Genomic DNA, 20,927 nt, shown 5'->3' with positions numbered 1-20,927 from the left:
GGATGCGTTCAGCTTCTGTTAAAATGTCCGCGTTTCTTGAGACCGGTACAGCTGTTCCATCTCCTCGTCCTACAATGCATTACCTTTATTTCAACTAAGGTACAGTGGGGGAAGTGTAGCAGTGGGGTAAGTGGATCATTTGTCCATATTAAGCATAAATACTTGAATACCGTCGATGGGGGTGACAATGGGTCTAGGGGGTGAGATTGGGTCAAAACGGAAAAATATGTTTTGTGAAATATTTCAGCTAATAACGCTGATATTATTAAAATTAATAATTCATATGTTAGGGAACATATTATTACACATAATTCATAACACTATACATTTTTAGAAATAGAAGTTTTTGTTTACTACACCAATGAACTTGCATATTGAAACTAGATAAAATTTACAACATTAAATTTCTCCTGTACAAAGTATCACGCATGTACTCTATCCTCTATCGTTGTATTAGTAGAATGTTGAAAGTCTTTTCATTACACATCACAGGTATTTTCCGGAATCTGTTTGATTTTCCCACAAAAAAATAATTTTTTTCGGTACGATGTCTAAAACATTGAAAATGGGGGTGACATTGGGTCAAGCAAGAACGATAGTAAATGAAATTCCAAGTCCATTATTTTGACATTTTACGGTGTCGGGTGTTCTTTTTTTTCATTAAGATGTGTTTATTCTTTCTATACACAGCATCTCTGAAACATCTACTTGAGTATTCCGTGCATTGAATAACAATACAACGCATTTTGACAACTTCTCAAACCAGCAACTGTGTTTCGTGCGCAGCAACCAAGCATGGGAAAATTCACTCACTCACCCGAACGCTACCGATAAAATATCTGCAAAGTATCTGCTGCCACCGAATGTTCAATGATTGCCGAACGCTACTAGGGTGAGCGCAATCCCGACGAATCGTAAACGATTGAGATAAACCGAAAATGAAAAGATATACGGAGCGGAGAGAGCACCTATCATCTCTTAAATTGGAGACACGAAAGAACGCGTTCGCCATTCGATCACTGAAAGCTTCCTGCGAAATGTACAGATTTTGCGTTCACTGAAACATTTCGCCTTGTGTATTACCAGTCAGTGAACGCTCTTCAGCTCTCAAATACGAATGCCACTCGTGCGGAATCGGAATGTAGAGAATCGTTCGCTACAGCAATCGGATGCCTTCGGCACAAGGAGTCAGTAGTAAATCATTCTGTTTCCGTTTTTGTCTAACTTGTCGCTCGGCGAACAAGAAGAAAGCGCATTGGAAATTGAAACACTCAGCTTGGTCGGAGAAACGGCAATCTCGCTCTTGACCGCTTGTGGATGTGAGCGAGAGAAATGCAATATTCGAGTGAATGTTTCCCATGCTTGGCAGCAACTTCGTAAATTTTTATCAAAAGGGTGTTTTTTTCTAAATCTGATTATTTATCAGTGTTTTCATATAATAGAAACATCTCACGGAAGTACAAATGAGTTGGATCGCTGAAATACTGTGATTATGACGTCAACTTCTGCCTGAAATTTATTGATCGTGGAATGTCGCACCGAAATTTAACTATTTGCAAAGTTTTAAAATAATCACTGTTTCAATACACCTTTGGGGAAACTGAATGGGCTTTATAGCAATGGGGATGAGACGTTGAAGACAATTTGAGGGAAAAACCAAGAAAATTTATGTAAACTTGACGATAAATGTTGGGTTTACATATTTTTTCTCATAGCTCTTCAATTTTCTGTATAATTTTTCTTTTAAGTGGGTTTATCATACTTGTGAAACATCTTAGATATCTTTTTGTCTTGTTTGCATCGTTTTTTTATCAATATTTTTCAGTTGTGAATGGTTTTGAAATAATATTCTCAAAAACAAGTTATTTTAATTACAGTGACCCAATGTCACCCCCTCTATGGGGTGAGATTGGGTCATTTTTCATTCACTTGTGGTGCCGCTGTGAATAAATATTTGTCTTTCATTTTTTGAACAGTTGTTAATGTACCATCCAAGTACATACTCACCAAGTTTGAAGTTTATTGGAGTTAAATTGCGATAGTTATTCAAAAAATAAATCGCACATATCCCTTTTTGACCCATTGTCACCCCCAACGACGGAATGTTGAATGTTTTCGCACCATTGCTTTGTTTTAGGTTATATTCTTACGTCCACACTAATATTATTGCAAAACTGGTACTACACATACACTAACACAAGCAAACTTGTTAGCAGCAAAAATCAATTAGTTTCAAAATTGTTTTCTACCAATCAAAAATCCATTGTATCTCAGTCTAAACTCGAATACCGTCAAGCTACCATTCACCGTGCATTTAAGAAAAATCTGCACTTCAAAAAATTATACTGTTTTCTAAAATCGTTCAAAGCGAACTAGAATACCAGTATGAGGCGTACAATTATACCATAATTCAGGAAAAAATCTAAAATTAGCGATGCAAACCAAAAACTACTCAAAAATGATGTTAACAAATGTTATTTTAAGGTCGACTCGTACCGTGCTATGTCACCATTTACCGTGCACACTGGTGCACCATTCACCGTGCGTATAGTTTTCGTCATGATTTAATTTTGTATCTTGAAGAAACGTTGTTGGTGGAGCAACTATGTTGCTAGTAGTGTGCGCACTCAGTTTTAAAAGTATTTAAACCTTATTTTACAATGTAAGCCATAGAAAGTTGAAAAAATGGCTTAATCATTATTTTTTCATTAAAATCGTTATAGGAGGTTTGACTGTATTGTCCAAACCATTTCATATTCGCTCAAAAATTGAATATTGAGTAGTTTATTCACGACATAACAATAAATCCAATATTACCCAATCAATTCAAGCCTTTTACACTAATGCACGGTAATAGGAACCATAAATATTAAGAAGGGTCCATTCACCGTGCATTTGTGTTTCGACTGAAACACAATAAAAAAATCTAATTTGCATAAAATGTTATGGTTCATACGATGAAATACATGTAACTAGAAGTATCTACAGCGAAAACTTATTGAAATTTTTAAAAATTCGATACCCTAACGCTAAAATGAAAAATGTGATTTTTTGGCGTTTCTACTAAGGGTTTCAAAAAATCCTATTATTAAACAGAATTCACATGATTTTGACTACTAGAACTAGGTTTTTTAGAAGGCTTTGTGACAAGAACTACTTCATTCCATCAGTTTTACCTTGTATTGCTGACAAAAGAATAATTTGTGAAAATTGTATGAATACTCTGTAGGAATTTGTATGTGTGCACGGTGAATGGAGGCCGCACGGTGACTGGTGACTTAACGGTACTATTAGTTTTTTCAACACATGGTGAGCATTTCAGTTCAAATTTAATGAACATCGATGAAAAATATGTGATTTTTATAAATAAATACAGATATATTGGACATGGTACACTTACCCCTACTTCTTCATGGGGTGGGGTAAGTAGATCAAGTATTATTATCATTTGTTGGCAGACTACTTACAAGAAATTAAATAAGTTTCAATATCCGCAAATGTTGTTTTCCTTTAACTTTGTCCATTCCTAGCTTAAATTTGTCAAAGTGGCCATAGAAAATTTGAATTAATCCACCTAAAAGGTATATCAATCTTTCTGGTATAAAAAATATAAAAGAATGAATATTGCAAAATTCAAACAAAACTTTTTGTGGTATATCTTTTGTTTAATTGCAAAAAAGGCAAAGTATACAAATTTTTCAATTGAAGCAAATTAAGGAACCTTATTTGACCATATTAATTATTCTAGACAGATGGAACAACTAAATTAATAAATAGAATAAAAAGATTTCAGTATGTTAATCAAAAGTAAATGTAACTAATATTTTTAAATTATGATTTTTTTTCAAAAACATCGTTAGGAATAATCCTACAATACTTCTGTACAACTTATGAGTATTAAATGGATGATTTTTCTTCAAATTACTCTAGTTACAATATTTTTTTTTGTTTGAATTAGTATAAACTAATGTTTAAATATTTTTCATAATATTTTGGTAAAATAAAGTTACTTTTTAATTTTAAAGGTATCAAAATGTAACATAAACAGCACTTATAACAAGAACAAGAACGTTTTGAGAAAGAATTGTTTGTCATTCATACTATACATAATTGCACCACATTTGTTTTGAGAATAGATTTTTTTTATTGGTGATCCACTTACCCCACCATGGTGGGGCAAGTGGATCATTTGGCGCAAATTTTCAAGTTCCTCATACTCATTACATAACAATCAAAAAAATCAAATTAATGGTGATTTGAAGTATATTAATCCCTCACTTCTCATCCACAGAAAAAAGTTTGAATAACATTATTAACGTTAGCTGTACATAACAATGAAGTTGACTATTGATTTTTCTGTATCCACTTACCCCACGGTACCTTATTTCTTCTTCTTGGCATTAAGGTCCTCAGGTTCTTCTTAGCTTAGTGTTCTTATGAGCACTTTCACAGTTATTAACTGAGAGCTTTCTTTGCCAAAGTTTCCATTTTCGCATTCGTATATCGTGTGGCAGGTACGATACTACTCTATGCCCAGGGAAGTCAAGGAAATTTCCATTATGAAAAGATCCTGGACCGACCGAGTTTCAAACCCAGACACCTTCAGCATGGCGTTGCTTTGTAGCCGCAGACTCTAACCAAACGACTAAGGAAGGCCCCTCCCTTATCTCAACTCATCTGCATTGTATTGGATTGAAAGCTTTTATAGAGAGCGTAGTGAATCTCGTGATAGAGTAAAAAAATACGTCTCTTCTTGGTTTGAAGGGGAGTCTTCGAATCATCTCCCCCTCATCGAGTTACATGGACCGCGATAAATCAACTGTGTCTGAGATACTATCACTAATCTAGTAGCAGAAAATTCAGGCACCCGTTTCAGTATTCACATTCCAAAAATATATTTCCCTCCGCCAAAAGCAGTGCAAGAATTGCCATGCTTGTGAATCATTAATCCCCTAAAGCAACCGCACCATAGTCAATGCAAATCACGAAAACGCGAAAATTTATCTGTGTAGCCGGGATTTGCTCCTATGAATCTTTGAGCCTCCTAATAGAGAGGGAAAAAGTCGCTATCTCCAAATCGTTGCGTGCAAGCTACACACATTGAATAAACGATCTCGATATGGGAAGGTATTCTGTATGTATCTACAGGTGAACAGCCAAAAAGCGATCGACCGGCTTGACATTCAAATGCCGCAGCAAACAGTTTTCGTCTCGCTATGTGTCTCCGAGCTTAGGCCCTACGCTTTTCCGGTTAGCATCGTCCCAAGATTCGGTTTAATATTCACAGCCGGCGTGCAGCGCCGCACAAGGGGGGTATTTGGCGAATCTAGCTGGCCAAAAGTGATTTTCAAAGTTCGCTCAGATTTCGAAATAATTATTCTGCAACTTTTGCTGAAGCCAGGCCGCCATCGGCACACATCGTTAGAACTCAAATTATATGTCACTGATCGCTGATGCTAATAAGAGCTAAGACTAGAGGGTAGTCGTTTCAGTTTTCTCAAATTGGTAGACCCCTCGTACGCCAACTTTTCAGAAAAAAATAAAACTCTGATTTTTTTTTCATGAAAAAACATAAAAATGTCCTGAAAAACTAGAATTTTTTATGTTTCTTCATGTGAAAAAAAAATTTCGGAGTTTTAATTTTTTTTTCTGAAAGTTTAAATTTTAAGCTTTCATTCCAGAAAATAAAAGATTGAAAATCGGTTGAGCTATTCAAAAATTATGATTTTTTAAATTAAAAATCTATTGCCGATGAAAAATAACTGATTGTTTTAATTTCAAAAATAAAAATATCTCAAAAAATAAAACAACATACATCGTTAAAAATTTGTCAATAAATGCCAATTTCACTAAACTTTCAAGAACAAATAGAACAGAAATAGCCCTTTTGGACCCGAGGCCTTCAAAACACGAAAAAAACGGAAATGATTGGTTTTTTTGTGTCAAAACCCAATTTTTGTGAAATTTTAAATTTTTTTTGAAAAGTCAAAATCTTTAGCTTTCATGCCATCCAAGAAAATTAAAAATAGGTCAAGCGGTTCAAAAGCTATGAATTTTTTAAAAAATAATACTTTGCGAAGTTTTGATTTTTCTTATCACCCTATTCCGGAAATGGTCACCCAAATAAAATAAATCCAAAAACACGTGTATCCTCATTTCCAATAAGGAACAAAATAGCTAATTTACACGGAATTCATTGACCCACTAGATCGGTTTTTCATGGAATGGCTGTATAAAGAATGCAAAAACATCCCAAAATAGTTTTGGCCAGCTAGAATATCCAAATACCCCTTAGTGCGCCGTCGTTGTCGTCAGCTCGCAAGTGAAAGTCAACTGAAGGTCATTGCCAGCCAAGAAGCAAACAGCCGTTGTGGTCGGTATCGGTGTGTGACGGTGCACAGAATCCCACGTTGAGAGTAAATTTGAAAAGCAGCCGGCGTTTTTCTGCTGTTCCAATTTCTCCCCCCGAACCCAACATTAGGTTTACAGAATATACGAGCAACTGGTCCAGAGTTGGAGGTGGCGAAAAACATACATATGCTAGAACCTAAAAGGCCAGAAGGAAATGCGACCGCTTTAGATTAAGCCTATCTTGGCGCGTCGTCGGTTTTGTGGTGGTGGGGACGTTATGGGAAAAGAAATGGATGCAATACCAGATTTGAATCGAGGTAGTAATAGGTGAAAGAGCCGTAAAAGTCAAATTGGATGCTGAAAGCAAAGTGAATATTTGTTTCCCGAAGTGTACAGCGAATTGGCGTGTTGATACCGAAATTTTCATGAATTACAAGCTTTATGCGGCCAAATCTTGAAGCATCAGAACGAATCGCGTTGGGTTCTGAACTGAGGTCTTATTTGATTTAACAATCAACTGGTTTTTAGTTTGATTTGAGATAAAGTAAAACTTTCCAAAGCTTGTCTATTGACAATTTACATTGTGTAAAGCCTCAAGTTCATGATACTTATTTTAAAGGATAGCTCTTTGAAGTACAGATGTATTTTATTTATATAATGTTTTAATTGAACAATCAATATTCAATATTTCAACACTTCCATTCTGGCCGAATAGTTTTGAAAGAGTTGTGATATGGGGTTCTTTTCGCGGGCTCGGTTCGTTATACGCAAAACGTTGAATGAATATACACATTGAATTCCACGTTATTCGTTTAATTAAAAAACAAAGCTATAACTTCTCACCACTTCTTCTTTGCAGGGTTGCTGTCCGGCATTCTTGCAACATGCCCTGCCCATCGTATCCTTCCAGCCTTAACCACCTTCTGAATACTGGGTTCGCCGTAGAGTTGGGCGAGCTCGAGGTTCATCCTTCGCCGCCACACGCCGTTTTCCTGCACACCGCCAAAGAAATGAGGGATTCCACGGAGGCATGCAAGTCGATTCTGATCGACCATTTCAAAAATATCTTAAACTTTGCACAGTTTTCCAGTTCCATCTAAATCGTCATTTTCCGATATCAAATCTTCAAGTTGAGTCACGACTAACTTTTCAAAAGGGTGTATGTGAAAATGGTTCAAAAATATTCAAAAAGCTGCACAGCAAAAACGGTTCGTTCGATTGTTAGACAACTAAAGAAACAAAGTTAGACAACTAAATAAAGATTCCAAAAAAAAAAACACACAGTAAAAAAAAAAAAAATTTGCATTAAAAAACATCATTTTTGTCACAAAAACTCAAATATCTCAAAACCCTATCGGAATACCAACGTAATTTTTTGAGGGAAAACGGTCCATTATATTAGCTATCTACCATAAAAATTTTGAGATGATAAGCCAATAAAGTTATGACATTTCAAATATTTCACGAATTTGACACTTAGTGAAATTTTTTTTTTTTCATTGTTAATTTTTTTTAGGACCGCAGTTTGTTGCTGAATTTTTTGTTAAGGGTACCACATGAGGTTAACAAGTTGTTTTCATGATATTTTATTTAATTATTCATAACTATTATAGCATCTATTAGAAAGTTAGACGCGATCCAGTGTTGTGATCTAAAGTCTTAATAGTGTGATATTTTTTATTGTACGTAACTGAAGAAAAATTCTCTCAATAGTGTTGAAACCTTTTGATAAAAGAAACCTATAAGAAATCTAATATTGAAGACAAAAGCTACAAAAAAAGTTTTCTATACAGGTATACGACTAGTTTACCTGCAAAAAGTTTACCTCGTAGAGAACAAGGCGGGTCTATACCCAGGTGATCTAGTATACGTAAAGCAGGTCTGTTTTCTCAGCGCTGGTTTTCTCCACAAAGTTAAAATCTGATTACACCTGGGTATAGACCCGCCTTGGTAGAGAATAGACTTTGTTAATCATATTTGGGAGAAAGCGAGTAACTTCAACAACATCAAAAACATGATAAGTACATACCATGAACATACTCACGAAAAAGCTAAAAATATACTACCACTATGGTTATAAAAGATTTAATTGTAAAATTTTTCTTCAGTCAAGCAAACGACACCAAACTAGTCATTTTGTTTATTAAAATCTAACGAGCAACATGAGTAGTTGCTTTCTCAACTGTTGCAGGCCGTTTGCAGAAAAAAAGTGTTCGAAAGAGCTACGAAATCTCACCGAAAGCACCATAGATAAACTGAAAGCGGCTGGTTATGCGCCAATGTCTACATTGAATACAAATTTACGCATTTGTACGTCCTGCCGTTTAAACGTTGACAAACGGGCAATCTGTACATCATCGGTGGATCAGGTTGCAGGAAGTTCGAAAACAACAACAACTGAGGAATTACTAGATGCACCGACAACAACTGAGGAGTTACCAGAAGTACCAAGTGCAGATAGTCTTGCCACGGTACCATCAGCGACATCTGTTTCAACAAATCAATCAGAAGATGAGTGCATCCAGAAGGTCAACATCGAACGCTTCAACGAAGGGACAGCTGGAATAAAAGTGACTCCGATTAAATGGACGAAGATGGGTTACGTCAATTATCCCGAGAAAAAATACCGTGAAATCAACGAAGCTGTACGAAGAAACCTCTTCAAATTAGGACCTGAGGATGTGGAAAATACAGACTACGATGAGGTAATTATGAATATGAAGGAAAGGTTCTCGAATCTAGCCACGACAAGGAAAAAAAATTATTGATTTTGTCGATGCTGCCAAGCTCGTGGTCTATTCAAGACGCCATTGATGAGTTCAAAACCAATAGAAATACAGCAAAAGAGGCAAAACAATTCAAAAATAACTGTCTTGCAACCAAAAATGCTAGGTCGAGTACTTCATTAACAGATGAGACAAAAGAAAAAATAATTCAATATTTTGAAGACGATGAAGTAAGTAGAGCTATGCCTGGCCAAAAAGATTATGTATCTGTAAAAAAGATGGAAAGCGTCAAGCAATCCAAAAACGATTAATGATGACTACTTTGAAAGAAGCGTATACACGCTTCAAGGAAATTAACGAAAATATTAAGGTAGGTTTTTCCTCATTTGCAAGCCTTCGTCCAAGGCAATGCAAGCTTCTATCCAATTCAGGAACACATAATGTTTGTGTGTGCACAACACACGAAAATATTAACCTAATCTTACATAGTTTGAAAAGAATCAATTTATCAAAGGATATTAAAATGTTAACTGGTAGTCTTTTGTGTGAAAATACAACATCAAATTGCTATCTACGATCTTGTTCGGATTGTCCAGATTCTTCATCATTGGAAAATACTTTATTCGCTGAGTTTGAAGAAAATTATATTGATCAGTTATCATTTGAGCAATGGGTGACCACGGATAGGTGTGACCTAGAAACTATTGTAAAACCTGTAGATGAGTTTGTGTCATTTTTTTTGCTTGAAATTAGAAAGTTTAATTCCTCACGACTTTATTAAAACAGAGAAATCCCGCTTTTTAAAAAATACGAAAAATACATTACAAGATGGTGAATTTTTAGACATTTGTGATTTTTTCTGAAAACTATAGCTTTGTATTGCAAGATGAAGTGCAGTCCCATCACTGGAACGTACAACAAGCTACAATTCATCCATTCGTTATTTATTTCAATGGAAGTACGCAAATTGAACATTTTAGTTTTATTGTAATTTCCGAAGATTTAAGACACGACTCAGTATCTGTAAATTTGTTCATTGCCAAAATGATTAACTTTTTACGCGTTGATAAGGATAAAGAAATCAGAAAGATATATTTCATGTCTGATGGAGCAGCATCGCAGTACAAAAACCGTAAGAATTTTTCGAGCCTATGTCAATTTAAATCAAAGTACGGAATTGATGCAGAATGGCATTTCTTTGCTACGTCACATGGCGAAGGTCCTTGTGATGCTATTGGAGGAACCATAAAGCGCATGGCCACAAGAGCAAGTTTAGCCAAAGAACGTGAGCATCCAATTAAAACCGCAAAAGAACTATTTGATTGGGCGAATCGCAGAAAAGAAGAAGATTTAACAAAATTATCATTTTGTTTTACTACTACTGAAGAGTACGAATTAACGGCATCAGAGCTCAGCGAGCAATATAATAACGCGAAAACGATCCAAGGAACCCAAAAATTTCACTGGTTCATTCCATTGTCAGAAAATAAAATTAAAGCAAAACTATACTCGAACTGTACTGATAATGATGCAAAAGTGTTCGATATTGTAAAAAATTGAATAACAATAAATAAATAAATAAGTATTAATAAAATGTTTTCATGATCTCATAACGCATACCCAAATCCAAAACTTTTAAAGTTTATATATAACATTTAGAAATTCATCGATCATACTCTAAAAAAAATATCCTGGTAAAAAAAAAATTTATTTTCGTGTAATCTGTTAATTCATTTTAATTTATACATATATACATATACATATAATATTTATACATATACATAATATTTATACATATAATATACATAATACTAATGAATACATGAAAACGACTTGTTTAATTCACGCAAGGCCCTTAACAATAAAATCAGCAACAAACTGCGGTTCCCGTAATAATTTACACCGAAAAAAAAATTTTTTTTTCTACTAAATGTGAAAATTGTGACATGTTTGAAATGTCATAACTTTTTTGTTTATTGGTTTACCATCACCAAATTTTTATGGTAGATAGCTAATATAATGGACCGTTTTCCCTCAAAAACGTTGGTATTCCGATAGGGTTTTGAGATATTTGAGTTTTTGTGTCAAAAATTATGTTTTTTAATGCAAAAAAAAAATTTTTTACTGTGTGTATTTTTTTTTGGAATCTTTATTTAGTTGTCTAACTTTGTTTCTTTAGTTGTCTAACAATCGAACGAACCGTTTTTGCTGTGCAGCTTTTTGAATATTTTTGAACCATTTTCACATAGACCCTTTTGAAAAGTTAGTCGTGACTCAACTTGAAGATTTGATATCGGAAAATGACGATTTAGATGGAACTGGAAAACTGTGCAAAGTTTCAGCTCAATAGAAAAAAATGAATTAAAAAATTTACCAAATTTTGGTGCTGTTGCTTGGAATCACTCAAATGAGCTTTGGCAGATAATGTCTGAAAATGGTTTTCCTAATTAGGCTGACATGTGTTACGCTGGACGGTTCGAAATCAAGTGTTCGGATCGCAGACGAGGTGTCAACCACGTTCGTGACGTTAGACGGATTGAAGCAGGGAGACGCACTTTCGAATTTACTGTTCAACATTGCACTCGAGGGTGCTATCAGGAGATCTGGCTTGCAGAGAAATGGCACTATTATCACAAGGTCGCACATGCTCCTTGGCTTTGGGGACGATATAGACCTAATTGGAATCGATCGCAGGTCAGTGGAAGAGGCCTGACCATTGATTCTACCAAAACGAAGTACATGGTTGCAGGTAGAGATAGAGTCAGGCATGGTGGGGTAGGTGCTGATGTAGTGTTTGAAGTTATTGAAGAATTTGTTTACCTTGGAACACTTGTGACATGTGACAACGACGTTTCCCGCGAAGTGAAAAGACGTGTTGCGGCTGCGAATAGGGCCTTTTACGGACTACGTAACCAGCATAGGTCCCGCAGCTTGCAAACGGAAAAAATCGCCCTGTATAGTACATTGATTCTTCCGGTGGCTCTATACGGGCACGAAGCGTGGACGTTGAAAGAGTCAGACCGGTCACTCGGTGTGGTCGAGCGTAAAGTGCTGTACACAATACTCGGTGGGAAACTCAAAAATGGAGTGTGGCGCAGACGCATGAATCACGAGTTGTATCAAGTATACAAAGATGCTAATTTTATCAAGCGTGTAAAATACGGCAGACTTAAGTGGGCTAGTCACTTAGTGCGAATGTCGGAAGAAAGAATTGCGAAAATAATATTCAGCAGGAGACCAGGTAGAGGTCGGCGGCTTCGGGGAAGACCACGAATACGCTGGCTGTACGCAGTGGAAGAGGACCTGGCGACCCTAAACGTTCGGGGCAACTGGAGAAGTTTTGCCCAAGACCGATGAAGATTGAGCTCTACAATACGCCCGGCAATGGCGTGACGCTACGCTGTAGCCATCAAGCTATCAAGGTAGGTAAGGCCTAAGTACTGGTGAAGAAACCGCTTATAAGAATTTCAGTTTCAGAGTTCAGAATCCTATATAAGATTTAGATTCAATTTGTATTTCAATTTTGTTTAGAAATATTTTTTTCGTTGATTCTTTTTTCCATTTCTTACCGAAAAGAGTACGGGGAGGGCGGTTTGAAGAGCCCGAGCAAGCATGTGTTTTTTTCGTTGAGTTGCCGGTTTGTTTTTTTTCTCGGTCGCCGCGTTAAGTGAAGAAGAAAGTGGATTGTGACTGCATAGTCAAGGATGAAGGATCAATTGGTGAGCTCGTTTCATGGTTTTATTTCGAATCTGTAAAATTTGTATCACTATACATTTCATCGTTCAGTGGTGAGAAGTAAATATAATTTTTCAACAAACTATGAATGCACAGAGAAACAGACGAAACACTGGCGAAATTTCCATCGAACACTTATTTAACGATCATTTAAAAATAAACCGTGTTATAAATCTCACAACCAGAGGTGCGCGTATCATTTTTCTTCGCATTTGACGTTTCATTCTACCGCCATATGCAGGTCTTGTTGCACGAAACAGTATTTCGTGCAACATGATCCAAAGATGATGATGGTGTAAACTGGGTGATGAATTTTGAAGATAACACATGCTTTCGTTCTGACAGCTGTATTTATCTATTTGTTCAACAAACTTTGAAAGGTTCGTCCTTCAAGTGTCGACATTATTTTCTACTACTTTTTTTATAACTATTGAAAATAACCACTCGGCTAAGGAAGGCCCCCCGGCGCCGTTATTGACCCTGTATAAATAGAGGCACTGCATTATGCACACTGAAGAAGATCATGGCCAATCCCAGCCGAACTTCTAGTTGATTCTTTGTGCATCTTCACTGACTTTGGTCAATCACGGAATAGCAACCATTGATATGTGTAGTCAGTCTAAGCTAAGCTATTCTTTTTTCCATTTCTTACCGAAAATGTCGGCAAAATATTTCCGACTTGCAATTCCACGATATTTTATCACGAAGGTATTTGACGAAGCATTCCTTTAGACCAATCACACTAATGTAGGCAAAGTAAAATATAAACATAAAACAATATTACTGGAACCAAATATCAAATGGTTCAACTTCAAACTTAAGTTATGATCCTCATCTAACCCCCATTTCCCCCAAAATAATCGCACCCTTACGCGTCACACGTGGGGCCAGTCGGCTTTTACTTGCCCCCATATACATCGCAACGGCAAGCAACAGGAGGACCATTTCGCTCTCTCTTATTACTTTCTAAGCGCGATTCCGGTCGTCGCTTGGTGAGACTATGCTATCCGCCATCGGCTTCAGTCGCTTACGGGAAAAGGCGCAAGAAAGTCACACCTTAGCAAACGCTGGCAGTGCACCGCATCGAAGTTGTTTCTTCCGCTAGCAGCAGTCTCTTACCCTGTCGTTGATAACGAGCGAGCGCGCGCGCGGTAGGTGGGCGCAAATCTCTGGCCATATACAGTAAAAAATAAATTGTAATATCACGTCATTTTCTCTGCACAATATGCAGAACACATCAGTGCTGCCGCAAATATGGAGTACAATTACTTCTCGGGGACTAGCAATCGATAGGCCGAGTTTGAAAAGTTAACTGAAAACGCTAAAAAATTGACGAGTTGAATTGGGCTCAACAGCATCTTGCAAAGTCAATGTTTACCAATGTCGATGTGCCCTTTTGAAATGTTTGTCCAGATATATTTTTTTTTTTTTTCAAACTGGTTCTATCGATTCCTAGACCTCTATTTTTAGCAGTCGTCGGCTAATTTTCTACCTTTAAAAGATTTAATTGTGCATCATATTACTTGCAAATTTGCGGCGGGACTGATGTGTAGCTAATAAGACGTGATATTACTATTTATTTTTTTACTGTGTGTAGTCTCCGGGTTCTTTCTAACTAACTCGGCTCCCAGCCTGGACGGGAACATCTCGTAGATGGTCAACGGCGCGTCGCCTCGGTCTTCTCTGTTCAGTCACCGTGCAAATCTCGTGAAGTTCACATCGGTGGCCACCGGACGCGAAACGGAACTTTTTGCTGTGTGTGTTTGTGTTTGTGGGACGATTAGGAGCCGAATTTGGATTGGCCTGCTACAACAAGTGGCAGCTGGAATGTGAGAACGTGAAGTGCATTCGAATCGCGTTACTGCAGCGATTATCCAGTGATGATGGGAAGCGTGATTTTGTGCGATACAACCGACTGATACATATTGGGGAAGCAATTTTATGTGCCATAAACGGTGGAAATGCGCCGATGACGTTAATGTGCTTGACTATGGATGAATTGATGTCCAGCTGCTCGAAAAAGACGTAAATGTTAGATAGTGCTTACTTAGTGGCAGACTGTTGCAGTCAACTCTACCGCGCGTCACTAAAATTATGGAGGCGCACGGTTGCTTTATTGCTAGAACGTTGTAAAGCAGGTAACAGTGGGGATAAAACGCGGAGTGATATATTTGAAGCTGTAAATATGTTTTTTTAGTGTGTGATTTGAATTCATGGATACTGGAAGTTAACAATAATGTATATACCTGATGAGAGTAAAATTGAGCTCATTTAGTGTAAGAAATGATCGGAATGCTAAGCTATCGTAGCTATCATTTAATTTTCTTTTTACTTGAAAAATCAATTTTATATCTTCGATCAGCTCTTGAAAACTCATTTTCCAATCTAATTGTTTTTAATGGATAACATCTCATCCAGAATTACGAAGTATCCAAACAGTTCAATCATTTTTCTCCCCGATTAGACTCAACGAGGCCTTCATTAGCCGAGTGGTTAGAGTCCGCGGCTACAGAGCAAAGCCATGCTGGAGGTGTCTGGGTTCGATTCCCGGTCGGTCCAGGATCTTTTCGTAATGGAAATTTCATTGACTTCCCTGGGCATAGAGTATTATCGTACCTGCCACAGGATATACGAATGCGAAAATGGCAACTTTGGCAAAAAAAAAAGCTCTCAGTTGATAACTGTGGAAGTGCTCATTGAACACTAAGCTGAGAAGCAGACTCTATCTCAATGAAGATGTTATGCCAAGAAGAAGAAGAAGACTCAACGATTATCGCAGTCCGATTATATGATGCGCACAAATATCACAATTGCGCACATCAAGGTCCGTTTAAATAGGTAGGCTAACTGACTAACAGTCAAAACGCTGAAACAACCTATCTCATAACATACCTTGCTTGTATACATTTGCACTGCGAAAGCGTGTTCGAGATTCGACTGTGATAATAAGAAATTTGGGTGAATTTAAATGGGTGTAAATGTCGCAACACTTGCTTATATGCGATATTTCTATTCATATAACACTATCGATCTGATTATTATAAAATTTTAGTATAATTCCTTACCATTTCATCTTACCCCAGCCGTTTCAACTTGCTACGATGCAACTTAAGCAGTCATATAGAATTCAATATCAGTGACATCTGTGAACATTATAATACTTACGCCACAAAGCCCGTAGAGATGTACTGAACTCTTATTGGGAAAAATAATAGCTGAAAACTTCAAAATCGTCTTTCGCAACAGCATATTTACTTACATTCTTTTGCTTCCAACCCCCTCAAATACAGTACTGGACAAAATGATGTACGCATTGGCCGTTTTTCCATACAAAATGGCCAAGTTTGGAGAGCTGAATCTCAGCTTTTAGAGGTCCGATTGGTCTGAAATTTCCACCATAGCTCAAATATAACATAGATTTTACTCAATTAAAATATCACTGTATTTTAAACACAATCTTGACCATTTTGTAGGGAAAAACGGCCATTGCGTACTTTATTCTGTCCAGTACTGTATAAATAGGAAGCAATTTTCAAAAAAAAAATTGAATACATGGTATTTTATATATGTCTTTTTTATTCTGACGAAGTAACTTTACAAAAGTTAAAGCTTACCTCGACTAATTTTCGTCATTTTTTTTCAAAATCTGCATAATATAAATGATAAAGAAGTTATTGTAATGGATCATGCTAAAAGTTGGTTGCTGAATATTTTTTATTATGCTTTTCCTTTTTAATGGGACAAAGCTTGACTCTGAGAAAAAATGTAATTGTTAAGCATTAAAATTTAGTGATTTTCATCAAATTTTAGATAATTCTGGAATCCCGGGATGTTAGAACTTATACCCTGGAAAACCGGTAATACCGAAATTTCTTGAATCCCGGGATATTTTGACTCTACTAGACGCATCTCTTTCAAAAACCCAAAAATGAACATCAATTTTGAATAGGGTACCGTTCTGATTCAAATTCCGGACAGCTTCTAATTCCGGACCCTCGACTTTGTATGGGAAAGCTTTCACTTGAAATGTTTCAACATTTTCCGTTTAAAAGTTCCCAACTTTCATAGCAACATAGCAATCCATGAAAATTTATATTGTGCAACTAGCTTTTCGATCAGTTATACTTCACAGGGGCCTTAAGTGTCCGTAATATGAATCAAAATGGTAATTTGCCCATTATTGTGGTATTCCCTATGTTGCGGTATAAGAGTATAACCCTTATTGCTAATCGAAAACTCTATTTTCTATGGATATTATTGATGATGATGAAAGCTTATAGTATTCCCAAGCTGTTCCAGATAAATGCTTTAAAAATAAAACGATTTTGATCGTTGGAAGAACAGTTTCAAATGATGCATTAAGAAAAGCTTATATTTTTAACCAGTCCCTCTATCTACGGACAGGTTATCATAAGCGTGAATTTTTAAGTTTCGAACCAAAACAATTATATGCAGCTGGTATATCAGTTCAGTATGGATGTAGTTACATGATAGAAATTGAATTTTGAATAAATGTTATACATTTTTGAGAAAAAGCAATCGCATTCAAAAATGTGATATTTCAAAATTCATTTTAAATTTTATTGCTGGTAACATCAATTATATTATAAGGATACAATTTTGTGACATATTTTTTTGTCATTCATAGATTTATTTAGTCAAACAAAAGATTTCTCTTTATGTTTACCCTGTAGTTGCTCTTATTTACAAATATATTGTAAATATACACAATGTTTTACTGAAAAATCACGTAAACTGATTGAAAACTATAACACATGCCAAAAATGCGTTGAAAAACTATGATACAAGATGATCGCACGAAAGCAATCTTTTAAAATTTCGTTGGATTGGTGAAAACTAGTGAAACACATTTTTAACCCGTATAGGCCTGAGTGAAAGAAAAATTACTAAAACTCTCATCGCTCAGCGAATACTTAACGGATTTCAATTATTTTTTGTCAGTATACTCGTACACATACCTAGTTTCTAAAAGTGGTCAAAAAATCTCGGGAATGTTCATGTGGCCGGAGTTACTGTGGTGGATCACTGGGTCGCATCAGCGTAAACCTTCTGATAGTCGATTAAATTGAATAATTATGTCAACTGCATATGATAGATCCTACAAATGACCATTTTCGGGTCCCCAGGATGCCTCAAATTTATGATAAAGTGCAGAATTTGTATCTCAACAGCTGTGTCAAGCTTATGGGAACGCGTTTTAGTGAACTATTATGGTCGATCTATTCTTTTAGAGATTTGTAACGGTTTAGTACCTGACAAATCTAGAGCCGGTTCTATAGGGCATTAAGTCCTAGTGGCCGCAACTGGTGCACTCTAAACGGTGCAAAACTATTCATTTATAATGTTGAATATTGCGGCGCTCATTTTTAATCCACATCCAGCGGCGGCGGTAACGCGCAGAAGATATGCGCGCAATTCAAACGCAATGTCAAAATTCAAGTAGGCTTGGATTTTTTCGTTTTTCAAGGAGGCACATATTTCAAATTTGCTAAATCTGAAACATTTGGTGATTTTCATTATCACTGCGACGGTATATCGACATTTTTAGATAATCGCATTACGTGGATTTATCTTGCAGAGCACAATATCAGATCTTTATGATTTATGCAAATTAAAAAGTTTGTCATTGGAAATAAATAAAGATTACTTGGCATGACCCAAAAAATCGCCTTTTTCTACCCGACTTGACCCAGTAACCCACCGCAATAACTCCGGCTATAGGAGTATTCCTGAGTTTCTCTGGCCACTTCTAGAAACTAGATATGTGGGCCAGTATACTGACAAAAAAATATTTGAATCGCTGAGTGGTAAGGGTTCAGTATTTTTGCTTTCACTCAGGCCTATACGGGTTAAAAGCACCAACATTGTGATTACACTTAAGTCAAAAAATCATTTCTCATACAGCGACTAGTGGTCTCAGATGGAAGAGCCTTGTCTTTTTACATTAACATTGTCCAGCTACGATGGAAGGGGAGACGAAACCAGCAGAAATTCAGTTGATTTGTTTTCGAATCGTGACATAAAGTAATGAATTAGTTTTCTTTATAGTAAAGTGACCATATATGTCCCGCGAAACGCAGGACACCCTGTCAGATCTCGTCCCCAATTAAACATTAGTCGTATTGGATGTGTATTCTACAAACATTTTAGGTCGAAACCATGATCTAATTGCTCAGTTTAATTGGATTGGACGCTATAATATCATGTTGAAAATAGCGTTGTCGTCATGTTGAAAATAGCGTAGGACGTCTGCTCACCTTACTTTATAGATGTGTCCAAAGTCACACAAACTGACAGTACCGTGCAGTGTCATTGACATGGAGGGAGCATAATTTCAATGATAGAACATTGTGTGGCATTGAATGTATACTGAATGTAATAAATTCTATGATTTTTTGTATACCGCAATAATAGGACGGCACTACCGTAATAATGGGACGAAATACCACAAAAATAGGACATAGGAAGCGCTTCATATTTGGTCGGTGTTCAGACAGACTGAACTAAGTGCTTTTCCAATGATTACAGAAAAACCTACCCCAAGCGTCCAGAATAACAAAATATTTGCATTTTTTTCTAAAGTAATGGTACTTATCTGTTTGATGATACATCTGTATCAAAAAAGCATCGGAAAATTCAGATTTAGCGATGTTCTTGGCTTATCTTTACAAGGCCAAAATATCATCTAGTCCGGTCTGTCTGAACACCGACCATTTGTGTTATAAAAATGTACGTTTGATTCCAAAATTTACTTTTTAACTTCACTATACTACAGATAAAGGATATTTTTAACACTTCATATTGCAATATACTATAATATTAAGGTTTTTGAACACTGAAATACGATTTAAATTTCAACACCGTGCTTAAGTGCTTGAATACTTAACATAATAGGACATAATAAACATAAATAAACATAAAAAATAAACATAATAGGACGGTTACCCTAGTGTCCGGTTCCATTGCTGAAAACAAATTATAAATCGCTTCAAAAACGACAGAGATATGCATGTTCAAAGTTGCACTTTTTTCAACCCAGGAGCATCATGACAGCTGCAGTACAAGGTCAGTGTACCAAAAAATTTTGGTCCGTGGTACTGTCAAACTCAATGAAATCATGGAGTGTTCTCGAAATAGGGCGTAAATTAGAGTTATGCTTGATGGACATAAAACAAGTTTTTCAATTTTCATCTGGCATTTGGAATACGATGATGATGATATATAATATGATTTATGATGATCAGTAATTTATGGAAATTGACTATAACTATTAGCTTGATATCAATCTGAAATCATATAACGTTTTTTTACTCGCAACACATTTGCTTTGCGGATTTGAACAATTTTTTTTTTCTCATGCTCACCACAAGATGTCTAATTTTAGTCAGATAAGCTTAATGGATGAACTATCCAGCTTTTTACGAGCACTAATATAACCAATAATTAACCCACGTTTTTATAGGGATCTATTGATCTGACGTTTGATTTGAGTCGTTTGACTTATCCACCGGTGCACTAGATGTACTCAGTCCAAGAACATTGAGAAGTGTGACCCGCTAAAGTGTCAACCGCAAACTCGCCACGTGTTTCGGACCCGCTCATTTTTCAAAATTCATGAACATATAGAATTCAGTACAGCGGTTGATAAGACCATTGAACGGATCCAAGCCAAACATCAAACTGTTGGATCCCTACCAGAAAGTAAACTATCTTTTGGCGGCCATTACCGCTTTTAAAAAGCTGGATAGTTTACCCAATGGGCTTATCCACGGTCTTTTTTCTTGTCGATTGTTTTTCTTTTCCGCCACGAACCAACACGAATGTTCAACGGATGAACAATGCAAACAGTTGCGAATGAATGTGCAACGAAATCGTTCATTTTTTGTAAACATCGCCCGCAGTAAAGGTTTTCTTCTCTCTAAAAATTTCAGCGTGACGTCATCGTAAATGGTCCTATCTACCTGTGTATTAAATTCACTTGGTCCAAGAATGTTGACACTTGAGCGGGTCCGAAACACGTGGGGAGTATACAGAAGCGTGCCCCGCTCTAGTGTCATAATTTTTGGACCGAGTGAATTTAGAACTACGATAGAT

The 20,927-nt window shown here is 36.4% G+C and overlaps 1 protein-coding gene across 13 annotated transcripts in view; it reads left to right on the top strand.

Annotated features, from left to right (window-relative positions):
- Positions 1 to 13,833: 13,833 nt before the first annotated feature.
- Positions 13,834 to 20,927, top strand: part of LOC5575639 (5-hydroxytryptamine receptor 2B) — a 128,366-nt gene continuing 121,272 nt past the window's right edge. For 5 of the 13 annotated variants that reach the window (XM_021845021.1, XM_021845012.1, XM_021845017.1 and 2 more), the window contains exon 1: positions 14,435 to 14,950. The gene's annotated coding sequence lies outside the window, so the exon portion shown is untranslated. Of the gene's footprint in view, positions 13,968 to 14,426; positions 14,951 to 20,927 lie in introns of those variants that run through there. The other 8 variants (XM_021845067.1, XM_021845040.1, XM_021845004.1 and 5 more) reach the window with 7 other exon arrangements.

The sequence above is a fragment of the Aedes aegypti genome, chromosome 1, assembly GCF_002204515.2.
Source record: "Aedes aegypti strain LVP_AGWG chromosome 1, AaegL5.0 Primary Assembly, whole genome shotgun sequence".
Taxonomy (NCBI): domain Eukaryota; kingdom Metazoa; phylum Arthropoda; class Insecta; order Diptera; family Culicidae; genus Aedes; species Aedes aegypti.
Note: the sequence above shows the minus strand (reverse complement) of the source record. Positions and strands in the feature narration are given on the sequence as shown.